Source organism: Schistocerca gregaria, chromosome 2, assembly GCF_023897955.1.
Source record: "Schistocerca gregaria isolate iqSchGreg1 chromosome 2, iqSchGreg1.2, whole genome shotgun sequence".
Classification (NCBI taxonomy): Eukaryota; Metazoa; Arthropoda; class Insecta; order Orthoptera; family Acrididae; genus Schistocerca; species Schistocerca gregaria.
Window position 1 is genome coordinate 427392240 of NC_064921.1, and position 12296 is coordinate 427404535.

Below are 12296 nucleotides of genomic sequence, written 5' to 3' on the forward strand. Positions count from 1 at the left end.
TGATATACCTTACTTAGTGCGTTTTTCTTGGCGTTCTATTGTGCCGTTGCAGAACTTCGTTTAACCTTTTCCATCCTTACTCTTCTGCAGAGTACCTTTGGATCCTGTGGCCTGTAATTTCGCTTGTGCCAAGTTCTGGGGTTTTGGGGGATAATTGATTAAATTATGTTTTGGAATTTATGAGATTCTGTGTGTTTGTCTGGGGTTTTTGCTGGCCTGTGTCCGTACGATTTCCGGTTTGTTTCTTGCCGACTTCTCTGCATAGACTGCCGAATCTGTAATTTGGTCTATGTCGGGTTATAGCTGCTTCAAGTTGGTTCGCACACTCCCCTTGGTAATGACATCTGCGCCCCTATGACATAGAATAATGTTTTCAACTATTGTAGGCTGGTGGTTGTCGCCGTGTGTGTTAAATTTTAACTTGTATTTGAGTTTTGGTGTAATTGTATTTTGTTAACTGAGCTAATTTTATCTTGCCTACTGCTCCGATGTCAAAAATGTTAAAATCCATCCTTGGGCTCCTTGTGAATTTTTATGTTGATAACTGATGCAGTATAATGATTTATCTTTTACGTTTTGGGGAAATTTTATCTTGGCAAATCCTTGGGGTTAAATTGTACAACTTGTGTCTATGATCTATGGAAGTGTTGGGGTGGATTGCACTTTCTCATTAGGCCTATCACTTATTGTTTTACTAAAGGCATTAAGGGATATTAGTTGAAAGTTTTTTTTTAAATTTCAACAATCATAAATTTAATCTTACCTGTGAAGGCATATTTGTGGAGAGTTGTTATTTCAATTTCATTGTCTTCCCAGCTTGCCCTTTGCTACTGTATGAAAAGTGTTTGTTGTTTGATTAATCGCAGCTGCTTGCCTTAAAGAACTAACGCTGATTTTGAAAGATTGAGATTTAGTGTAACTGTTCACTCCAATAAACCCACCCATGCTTTCATTCAAAGTTCTGGCGGCCACATCGCTTATTAATGTACCAGCATTTCACATTTGCAATGGCTTATGTCGCGCGTACATTAACCTGTGATCTTGCAATGTTAATCACTTAGATATCTTACAACACAAAATGTATTCTCGATTGCTATTTTTTACAACTGCTGCACGAAGCACAACAACAAAAACAATAGGAAACACTGTTTATGGAAGTCTCAAGTGCGTATTCCCTCGCGTGATTTTAAAATCGGTCACTTGACTGAAACACTAGAAACAGTCATGCTCTAGGTACACTGTCTTCAAGGTACATCTGTCCCCCCTACACTTTGCAGATAGAAACTTTAATGAAAAATGCTTTGGCCGCTACTAATGAATTGTATCCAGAATGTGTCATACCCTGTGCTTGACCGGACCTCGAACTCTGGGTCTTCATCTTTTACTTGACCTTCCGGTTGGTAGGCAGCATAAGGGTCTAATGGCGAGTTTCCCTGAACTCTCTGTTATCTTTTCGCTTCCTCCAAGAATTCAGCTCGTACCCTTTCTTGTGGTGGTCCCTTCCTTCTGTTACTATAGTGCACCGATATAATAAATGACTGATCTAATTACGTCAATATGTTTTCGTTATTATCTCACAGAAAGTTTCTCAGTACCCTCCATTCGATCTTCTTCTTGCGTAGGCCATACGTAATGCGCAACATTTGTCTTCCGCACCACATTTCTATTGTTGCTAGTTGCTTCTTATCATCTTTCAGGAAAATACAGGTTAGTGGTTCATCTGTTATATCTTCGAAATAAGACTTCTCGCGAAATATCTTTTCACTCATAATGAGATTGTCTAGATGCCAGTAGAATACGTTTTTTGCTGAATGCATCTTCAGCGTGACCACTTATAGCACGGACATCTCTTTCTCATCTTTCAGTTTGCCAAGTAATTGATCTCCTTGTGCTAGTATGTTATCTCGTAACCGGATGTTAAATTCTGCATTATCTGCTGTGTCCACTTCTTCACTTTGCTTTCTCTCATTTATTTTCATAAAGCCTTGTGAGCTAATGAGTCGTTCACTTTCTTTTGTGAAAATAAAGATGCTTTATGAACAGCCCGTGAAAAGAGAAATAATCAGAAATCTCGTTTACAAGGAGCAGACCATTGGTTCTCTTTTAATCCATGATGGCTTTCTTAAGTACAATAACAGAGGGACACGGCAGTCAAAATAGAAGTATATAAATACCACGACTGAGGCATGTGTCTGCTACTATGAAACTGAAACACACAACGCTACTCAAAGAAGACGACGCTGCAAAAGCTAAATACAAACTTTCTTAACATTCAAGTAGCCACACAGTCATATAGCATCATTGGGACTTCGTTGTGCATATCTCATGTGAATTGAGGGCACACACGATATCCAGAAAAGAACGCTGAGTGAATATTACAAGACACGAAAATTTTCCGCAGTCCACCATTGAAAACAGCGATACATCAACGATGAATTTGGCAAAGACTGTTCACCTCTACACTCAGCGCAGTCCGTATATACGTCCATACAGCTTCGCACAGGCTAACAATGCGACCCTGTTCAAATACCTGAACCTATCCAACAGGAATACATACTCATTGGTGGGGCATGGTTGTGCAATATCACATTTTATTAAAGAAAGAACTGTGTCAGATATGTGCTGTGTGTAGGAACCAAAGACATTGTTTCTTGCTTAAGAAAAGCGATTTTGTTCTTGCTCTGATAAAGATGAAAGGAACTTATAGTTATGAATATTATGTATTACAACTCGATAGTAAGGATAAAAGTTGTATTCAAGAAAGAAATAAACGAGTGTTCTTCTCTGATAAGTAATTAAGTGAGAATCGAATGTAAACATTACTCTTTCTAGTCATTCTTATTACTACAGAAAGTTTCAGGTACACTACGTCGATGTGGAGTTGGAGAGACACTGGGAAGGTTGGGCAACTAACCTGCAAATAAACACGGGGACTTTCAACGGACTCAAGAGCACACCACAAGAAATTTGTCACAGCTCTTTACCAACACGTTACCACATGACAAAACACACACATAAGACGAGTTTAGTTTCAATAAACATTTCAACACAGCATTTGAAAACCAAGAACACATTGCTAATCTTTTCTGTAAGACCACAAAATACAATAAAAATAAAAACTAACAGTATAGTTGTATTCTAGAATGAATTTGGCAAAGACTGTTCACCTCTAAACTCAGCGCAGTTACTAATTGCAGAGTCAAAACAGAGGGTGCAGAGACAGGCCTCCTGAGGTCCATCTGAATGCCGATGATCGTGACAAAAGAGTCACTATATTGGAGACGCCAAATTGATTCCATATTTTTAGATTTCCAGAAGGCTTTTGACGCCGTTCCTCACACGTATCTTCTAACGAAATTGCGTGCCTATGGAATATCGCCTCAGTTGTGCGACTGGATTCACGATTTCCTGCCAGAAAGGTCACAATTCGTAGTAATAGACGGAAAGCTATCGAATAAAACAGAGCTGATATCCGGTGTTCCCCAAGGAAGTGTTACAGGCCCTCTATTGTTCATGATCTATATTAACGACATTGAAGACAATCTGAGTAGCCCTCTTAGATTGTTTGCAGATGTGCTGTCATTTACCGTCTTGTAAATTCATCACATGACCAAAACGAATTCTAAAATGATTTCGATATTTGTATTGTGAAAAAACTGGCAGTTGACCCCGAATAAAGAAAAGTGTGAAGTTATTCACATGAGAACTGAAAGAAATCCGCTAAACTTCGATTACGCGATAAGTAACACAATTCTAAAGGCTGTAAGTTCAACTAAATACTTAGGGATTATAATTACAAACCACCTAAATTAGAACGATCAAATAGATAATATTGTGGGTATAGCAAACCAAAGACTGCGATTCATTGGCAGAACACTTGGAAGTTGCAAAAGGTCTACTAAAGAGACTGCTTACACCACGCTTGTCAGCCCTCTTCTGGAGTACTGCTGCGCTGTGTGGGATCCACATCAGAATGGCACTGACGGATGACATCGAAAAAGTTCAAAGAAGGGCAGCTCGTTTGTATTATCGCGAAATAGGGGAGATAGTGCCACAGACATGATACGTGAATTGGAATGGCAATCTAAAAACAAAGGCGTTTTTCGTTGCGACGGGATCTTCTCATGAAATTCAAATCAGCACTTTTCTCCTCCAAATGGGTAATCATCCTGTTGGCACCCACCTACTTATCACTATCACTATAAAATAAGAGAAATCAGGGCTCACACGGAAAAATTTAAGTGCTCGTTTTTCCCGCGCGTCCTTCGAGAGTGGAACGGTAGAGAGACATCTTGAAGGTGTTTCATTACACCCTCTGCCAGGCACTTTATTGTGAATAGCAGAGTATCACGTAGATGGAGATGTCGATGCAGATGTGTCTGGTGCAAGATCTGAGCAGAAATAAGCAGCCAAGCAGAGACGTGTAGAATGATAATCATCTGCTAACCATCACGCTGCCAAACTGACAACTGACAACAAAGTCGAAGGTTAAGCTTTAAAGGAAATTCACTTCACGGCAAAAATGTTTGAAACTAAAAGCACGCTGCTTGTAAGAAAACTTTCGGAACCGATCAAATAGTCAAGGAGTGCTGTAAAATATAGCGAGAGAGACTTTCAACATCCGTTAGTTTCCTCTTATCAGTACTTAGCGCAGGATATACTCCGGAGGGCTTTGAACAATTGATGATCACAGGAATTATAATCTGCGACAAATCGCACCAACCAGCAGCTTATGTGACAATACGACCTTTAAAGGTTAAATGTTTGAAAGTTAAATTTCTGATGAACAAGGCAGACCATCGCATAGCCGACAATCTCTTTTGAAGACTATTTGCATTTCCCATTACGCAGCCAATAAACCGAAGTCTACCATCTGCTTTATCCACGACGAGTCTATATGATAATTCCATTTCACATCCCTACACCCAAGTATATTCAACTGTGTGTGAAATCTTACGGGACTTAACTGCTAAGGTCATTAGTCCCTAAGCTTGCACACTACTTAACCTAAATTATCCTAAGGACAAACACACACACCCAAGCCCGAGGAAGGACTCGAACCTCCGCCGGGACCAGCTGCACAGTCCATGACTGCAGCGCCTCAGACCGCTCGACTTATCCCGCGCGGCAGGTATATGCACCAGTTGGCCGATTCCAGCTGTGACTTAGTGATATAAAAGTCATAGGATACGAAATTTCTTCATTTTGTTAAGTGCACAATTCTACATTTCTGAAAATTTAACGCAAGTTGCTAATCTTTGCATCACTTTCAAACATTATCAAGATCTGATTGCATTTTTATTCAGCTTCTTTCAGACAATACTTCATTACAGATAACTGCACCATCTGCAAACGGTCTCGGGTTGCTATTAATAACGCCCGCGAGGTCATTAATATACAACACGAACAGCAAGGGTCCCAACACACTTCCCTGGGGCATATCCGTAGTTATTTCTACATCTATTGATGACTCTCCATCCAAGGTAACACGACGCGTCCGCTCTACCAAAGGATCCTCAATCCAGTCACAAATTTCGTTTGATACCCCATATGATCGTAGATGTGATACCGATTCAAATGCTTTTCGGAAATCAAGAGCTACTGCAACTGCCTGAGCCGGCAGCGGTGGTCTCGCGGTTCTAGGCGCGCAGTCCGGAACCGTGCGACTGCTACGATCGCAGGTTCGAATCCTGTATGTGATGTCCTTAGGTTAGTTAGGTTTAAGTAGTTCTACGTTCTAGGGGACTGATGACCACAGCAGTTGAGTCCCATAGTACTCAGAGCCATTTGAACCATCTGCCTGACTACCTTTATCGAAAGCTTTCGGTATGGGATGTGAGGAATGTGTGAATTGTGTTTCGCATGATAGCTGGTTCCGGAATACCACGCTGGTTGGCATAGAGCAGGTCATTCTGTTCGAGATACCTCATAATGTTTGATCTCAGATTATTTTCTAAGATTCTACAACAAACTGATGTCAAGGATATTGGACGGTAGATTTGTGGATCACTTCTACTACCTTTCCCGTAAACGGGTGTGACCGTTGCTATCTTCCAACTACTGGACACAGATTACCTCAGGCCCTCGAGCTTTGTTCAGTTTTAACGATTTCAGCACTGATACTAACGCTTATTTCACTCATATTTTCAGTAGTATGAGGATTTAATTCAGGAAATTCTCCTAGCCTTTACGAGGTGCCACGGCTAGCAGTGTATTTAACACTAAATTCTTCTCGAATCTTCATATGGAAATGATGCTCGAAGCCCCCCCCCCCCTTTTCTAACTCCTACTTTTGCTGTTGCACATGGATTAAGAAGAAACGCGAACTGACTGTAATCGACCCTGCAAGTGGAGTAGAAAAGAGTTTAGCACCTGCAATAATTTATTTGGATAGAAATTTAGGGAAGTTTCATTAACGTAGTGAGAAAATAAAAGGGTTGCTCTACCAGTTAACAGGACTGAAGACCACAACAACAACATGACTAAACTATAAATAATAAACAAAACACACGAAACATTTACAATACATCAGATTGAATACTCAAATAAAGGCTGTGAAGGTGAAGTTGTCCATAAACTAGACTGTGACATTTATGACCAAGTGGTATGTGGAGCCAATTCCTTGCAACGCAAATCTTAAGAGAAACTCTCAGCCAACCCAACATTAATTGCTGCTACAGTAGTGAGAGCTCAGACAATGAACACCCAAGACAGAACAAAGTTAGAAAAGACGAACAGGCGCGCTCTGCTGAGCTCTGATTATGATCTAGCAAAATTTCCTGCTTTGCTGGTGCTGCGGACGTACATTACCAAGCTGTCTTCTTAACTGCAAGGACATGATCTGGCATACAGGAGGCGATGGCTGGTTGCTTCGACGTCCCGTAGTGGTGATGATAATGTCGTGAGTATAGCCCGAAACAAATTCTCCTGGTCTGGTTGTTCCAGATTAAAGACTTCCTAGAAACACAAATACGCATCTGAGGGAGACTAAGAAGGCCTGCCATACAATCAATGACGGTACAGTGATTGATTTTAACGAGCGAAGTCACACAGTAACTCCGATACAGTCAACTTCAGCCAAAACTGCCCAAGACAGACAATATAGGCCGCTTGTACGCACAACGCTCAATTGCCAACTGTACTCGGAAAGTTACGTTGAAGTCGAAACTTCAGCAACTTCATCAAACAGTTACAATCAAATAAAAGTATATTAGACAGCCAATGGAAGGTACGCTGTCCAGAGCAGCGAGAGCTCAGTCTTGTAACCTACTCTGACCGAAAGGCGAGAGCCGACTCTCTCAAGAGCACCCGTACAAACCGAACACAGAACATTCCCGCCCCTATGACAGTGGCCGTGGTTAAACGTTCCAAGCAGCAAATAGAAAACCGGCGGAAAGTTCCACTCTATTGCCGAAGCACTATCATTCCACCAATGGAGATTCTTGGCGCCAGTTTCTGCGCCGATTTTGCTACGTCACGGAGCTATGCTCTGAGCGAGCCAATCACAGTTACGATTTTGCAGAAAACTCGGGAATTTGCCCGCCAAGACTGCCTGGGAACACAAGTCATTCCCACGCGTCGCTGGTAGCCCGCCTGAAACCGTTTTCACTAAGTTTCTGCGAAGTAACGGAATCTATAGCCCAGCCGCCCCTTCCGGCCCATATGGGCGTGTCGCTCCTGCTCTTATGACAATGTCGGCGTCTGGAAAGCATCCACTCGACTCCCTCACACCCGTCGGCTTAACCCTTTCAAGCTCAGCAGAACTCGCCTGTCACCCGACCACCCGGGTGACGAGAGACGCTGCATGGGAAATCCACCTGTGAAGGAATAGTAACTTTTCACCGCATGCAGTTAGAGAGGAAAATCGAATTACTCAGAGTAAGATAGAAACATGAGAGGGGGCTCATGCCACCTCTCACCTTTTCTCTGTAAAGAAACGTTTAAAAGCGGAGTTAAGTATTTCTGTGTTTTACTTTGCTTAAGATAGACGCCAACTAGCCAGCAAAAGCCCGCTTACAAATTCGTTAATATTCACCGTATTGCTAGTGTAGAGCGTTAGACAACGCACTAAAGTTGACTACGAAGTTTATTAGTCAGTGTTCGCACTTAATGCCTACTTACAATATTTCAAGAACCGGCATTAAGTGAATAAATAGGAATATTCTACGTACAATCCCCTGTGCATCGCTCTAGTAGGGATCTTGGAGACAAAATCTCATGAATTAAAGTTCGTACAGAGCCATTTAAGGAAATCAGTCATCCCGCACTTCATGCGCCAATGGAACAGGAAGAATCCGTAACAAGCACCACAATGGCGGGATCCCCTGCCATGCACATCACAGTGGTTTACAGAGAATAGAAGTGGACCTAAAGGCAGAACATCTGTTTGAATCTAATTACTGAATTCAAGCCTTAGTCTGCCTCCACAACTTGCAGCCTCCATATGCCTCCCCGCCACCAAACTTGTTTAGTGTTGCGATTTTTCCCGCCAATCTACTTTTTGTTAAATATTTTTCTTTTTCAAAGAAGATATTTTAGCTATATCCATTCCGCATTTTATGTCTTCTACACATTTGCCATCGCCGGCTATTCGTATAGCTAGCAGAACTCACCCACTTCTTTCATGATACGGATGAGTAGGAAAAACATAATTTTCGGATACAGCATTAGTAACGCTGCAAAGCGATATGAAATCGAACGAGTATGTTAGGATTGTGATAGAGAAGGCGAATGGTGGACTTCGGTTTATTGGGAGAACTTTAGGAAAATGTGGTGAATATGTAAAGGAGATGTATATATGGCGCCACAGTGCGACCTATTCTTGAATACTCCTCGAGTGTCTGGGATCCGTACCAGGTCGAACTGAGGGAGCACATCGAAGATTCGTTACCGGTAGGTTCTTGTAACGCGTAAGTGTTACGGAGATACTTGGGGAACTCGAGTGTTAATCCCTGGAGGGAAGGCGACTTTCTTTGCGAGGAACACTATTCAGAAAATTTAGACAAACAGCATCTGAAGCTGACTGACGAATGATTCTACTGCCGCCAACATACGTTGCGCTTAGGAACCACGAAGATACGAGAAATTAGAAATCTTCTTAAAAGGTTTCATTTTTAACAGAACCCCGTTTCTAGAATAACCTTATCCGTCTCACATAAGAGAATGACCACATTTTTTTAAAATTTATATTGGCGTTAGAGTCATACAGCCATCTTTGTTATAGTAGAAACCTTAGGACTGCAACGCACATATTCGCCCTATTCACACAATATTCCTATACTTGCACATCCATACTGTACTTCTTAAATTCGTAATGTTTATACCGAACAATAGGACATACGCCTACGCTAATGAACTAAATACACACATTTGTTTGTAAACCACAAGCTTTTTCGACACCTGTGAAAATTTAGGACTGAATAGTTAAATAACACCAAGACTGCTTCTATTGAATGTTCTGCAGTCGTGTAATCATACAATAGAGCGTCCTTCTTTCTGTGTATTGGTAATACGTTACATTTGTTTACGTTGAGAGTATTGATGTTCCCTGTACCAAGTGTCGATCCTCTGTGTATACAACAGCGTCATCAGCGGAAAGAATCATGGAACTTGCGACGTTATCTACTGAGTCATTTACATGTACTGTGAAATGTAATGGTCTTATAACACTCCTCTGTGGCACGCCCCAAGTCGCTTACACGTCTAAAGACTTTTCTCCGTTGGGAATGACGTATTGTATTGTGTTTCATAGAAACTCTCCAGTGCAACCATACAACTGGCCTGATGCTTTGTACGCTTATATTTTTTCTTTAGGCGGCAGTGCGGAACCGTATCGAACGCCTTCCAGACATCAAGGAGCGGGCGCCTGTATCTACTGCTTACTGGGTCTCGTGGACGAACAGTGAGAACTTGGATTCACACGATCGTTCTTCTAAATCAGTTTCCTCCGAGGTTCACTCGGAACCTCCCTCAATTTCTAGTTCCCATGCCTGGCATAGAACATGATCACTTTGAAACAAAGCGGTTACAGGCACACACACGCACTATGCTTCCGTTCAAAACAGTGCTCTGTTCATCTGGGCGGGGACTGAAAATTGTAATTTTAAACATAATAACTGCAGTTGAAAAAAATTAGCAGCGAGTTCCACAAAACGAATTTTATTTCTCTGGCGCTTTCAGGCATCTGCTGTTATTCTTCAGAATACTAAAACTGTCGCATTATTAGCGAGTGTCAAAAATAAGCAGATGTGTGCATCATATTACTACAGTCACGTAGATCATAACAATACGCTGCATACATTTTTTCTTTAATGTTATTTTCAAACCTTTACAGAAAAAGGTAAGCCGGCAGTGGCCTATCTGTGCCGCTCTTCGGTCATAAAATGGTTCAAATTGCTCTGAGCACTATGGGACTCAACTGCTGTGGTCATCAGTCCCCTAGAACTTAGAACTACTTAAACCTAACCAACCTAAGGACATCACCCACATCCATGTCCGAGGCAGGATCCGAACCTGCGACCGTAGCAGTCGCACGGTTCCGGACTGCGCGCCTGCGACACCACCGCGGCCGGCTTCTTCGGTCATAGAAAAACATACATGAAACAGGAAGACATAGAAACAAACATACATGGAAGATAAAAACAGGAGACATACATATTAAAATGAAGGAAGGTGTTCACGGACGCACTGGTTGTATAAAAAGGTTCAGCACTATAAACAAATGGAGACACAGAGTTGCCGGCCGGTGTGGCCGAGCGATTCTAGGCGCTTCAGTCTGGCACCGCGCGACCACTACGGTCGCAGGTTCGAATCCTGCCTAGGGCATGAATGTGTGTGATGTCCTTAGGTTAGTTAGGTTTAAGTAGTTCGAAGTTCTAGGGGACTGATGACCTCAGATGTTCAGTCCGATGTGCTCAGAGCCATTTGAACCATTCTGAAGACACAGAGTTGCACAGGTAAACGTAGTAGCATTGAAGGAGAGACACTGATGAACTAATGGGAAAAAAGGCACTAGCACAATGGCGACGCACTAAAACGTACTGCTGTTTGCCCGAAAAAGCTGGGGGCTTGACATATGAAAGAGGGAAGGTAGGAAGATGGGGCGGGGGGGGGGGGGGGGTTGAGGATGCCAGTGGGAGAGAAGAAAGGGAGGGGGGAGGGAAGAGGGTACTGCATATATTTGCCCACTCGTATAATATAGGGTGCCTAGGAAAGCTGCTTTCTCGGATCGCTAGAAAGCAATTCAAGCAAATCGTATTAATAAAGTTTATTACAGTAAGATAAATGACAATAGTTAACTTTGTGTATTCACAGGGCTGTTTCACAAGGAAATGTCCTTCGGTATATACAATTCCAACGCAAGCAAAGCAATACAGTTCATAAGTCAGTATTGTAGCGTTGGAAGACGGCTCGTCTTCAATCCGCGGGCGGCCAGACGGCACGGCGCTCGTATTCTGTTCGTGTAGATGCCGCTCCGGTCTCGGTGTCGTTCTAGGGTGGGGTCCGCCATCGTACTATTGGCTGAAGTCCTCTCGCGGCCCTCTCCTTTGTAACGTTCCTAGGCCGACGTGCCGGCGCTTGATATTACGCCGGAACATTTTTGACGCTCGCTAATAATGGGATAGTTTTAATCTTCTCAATAAGGGCCTTAGGTGCTGAAACCGGTAAAGAAATAAAATTTCTTTAGTGCAACTGCTTGCTGATTTTTTTTTTTTCAACTAAGTTTCTAAAGATGCATAACGCACTAAATAACAATTTTTTAAACATTTCGTTCCCTACCACGAAGCTGATCTGTTTGAGAGATGGTCATTTGTAGAAATGTGAACATTATAGTCAAATTCCAGTGTGCTATGAGCGCGAAAACGTGTTTACCAATTGTGAATACTTTGAAGAGGAATACCAGCCCCGACAATTGCATTCACAACCAAAGAAAACTCCCGAAATCCTAGGTTGGAACCTGGGGATTGGAGCTATTTTCACTTAGATTCTGGGTCGATACGACCCAACAAAAATATGATGCCCTACTATTTACACTACTGGTCATTAAAATTGCTACACCACGAAGATGACGTGCTACAGACACGAAATTTAACCGACAGGACGTAGATGCTGTGATTTGCAAATGATTAGCTTTTCAGAGCATTCGCACAAGGTTGGCACCCGTGGCGACACCTACAACGTGCTGACATGAAGAAAGTTTCCAACCGATTTCTCATACACAAACAGCAGTTGACCGGCGTTGCCTGGGGAAATATTGTTGTTATGCCTCGTGTAAGGAGGAGAAATACGTACCATCA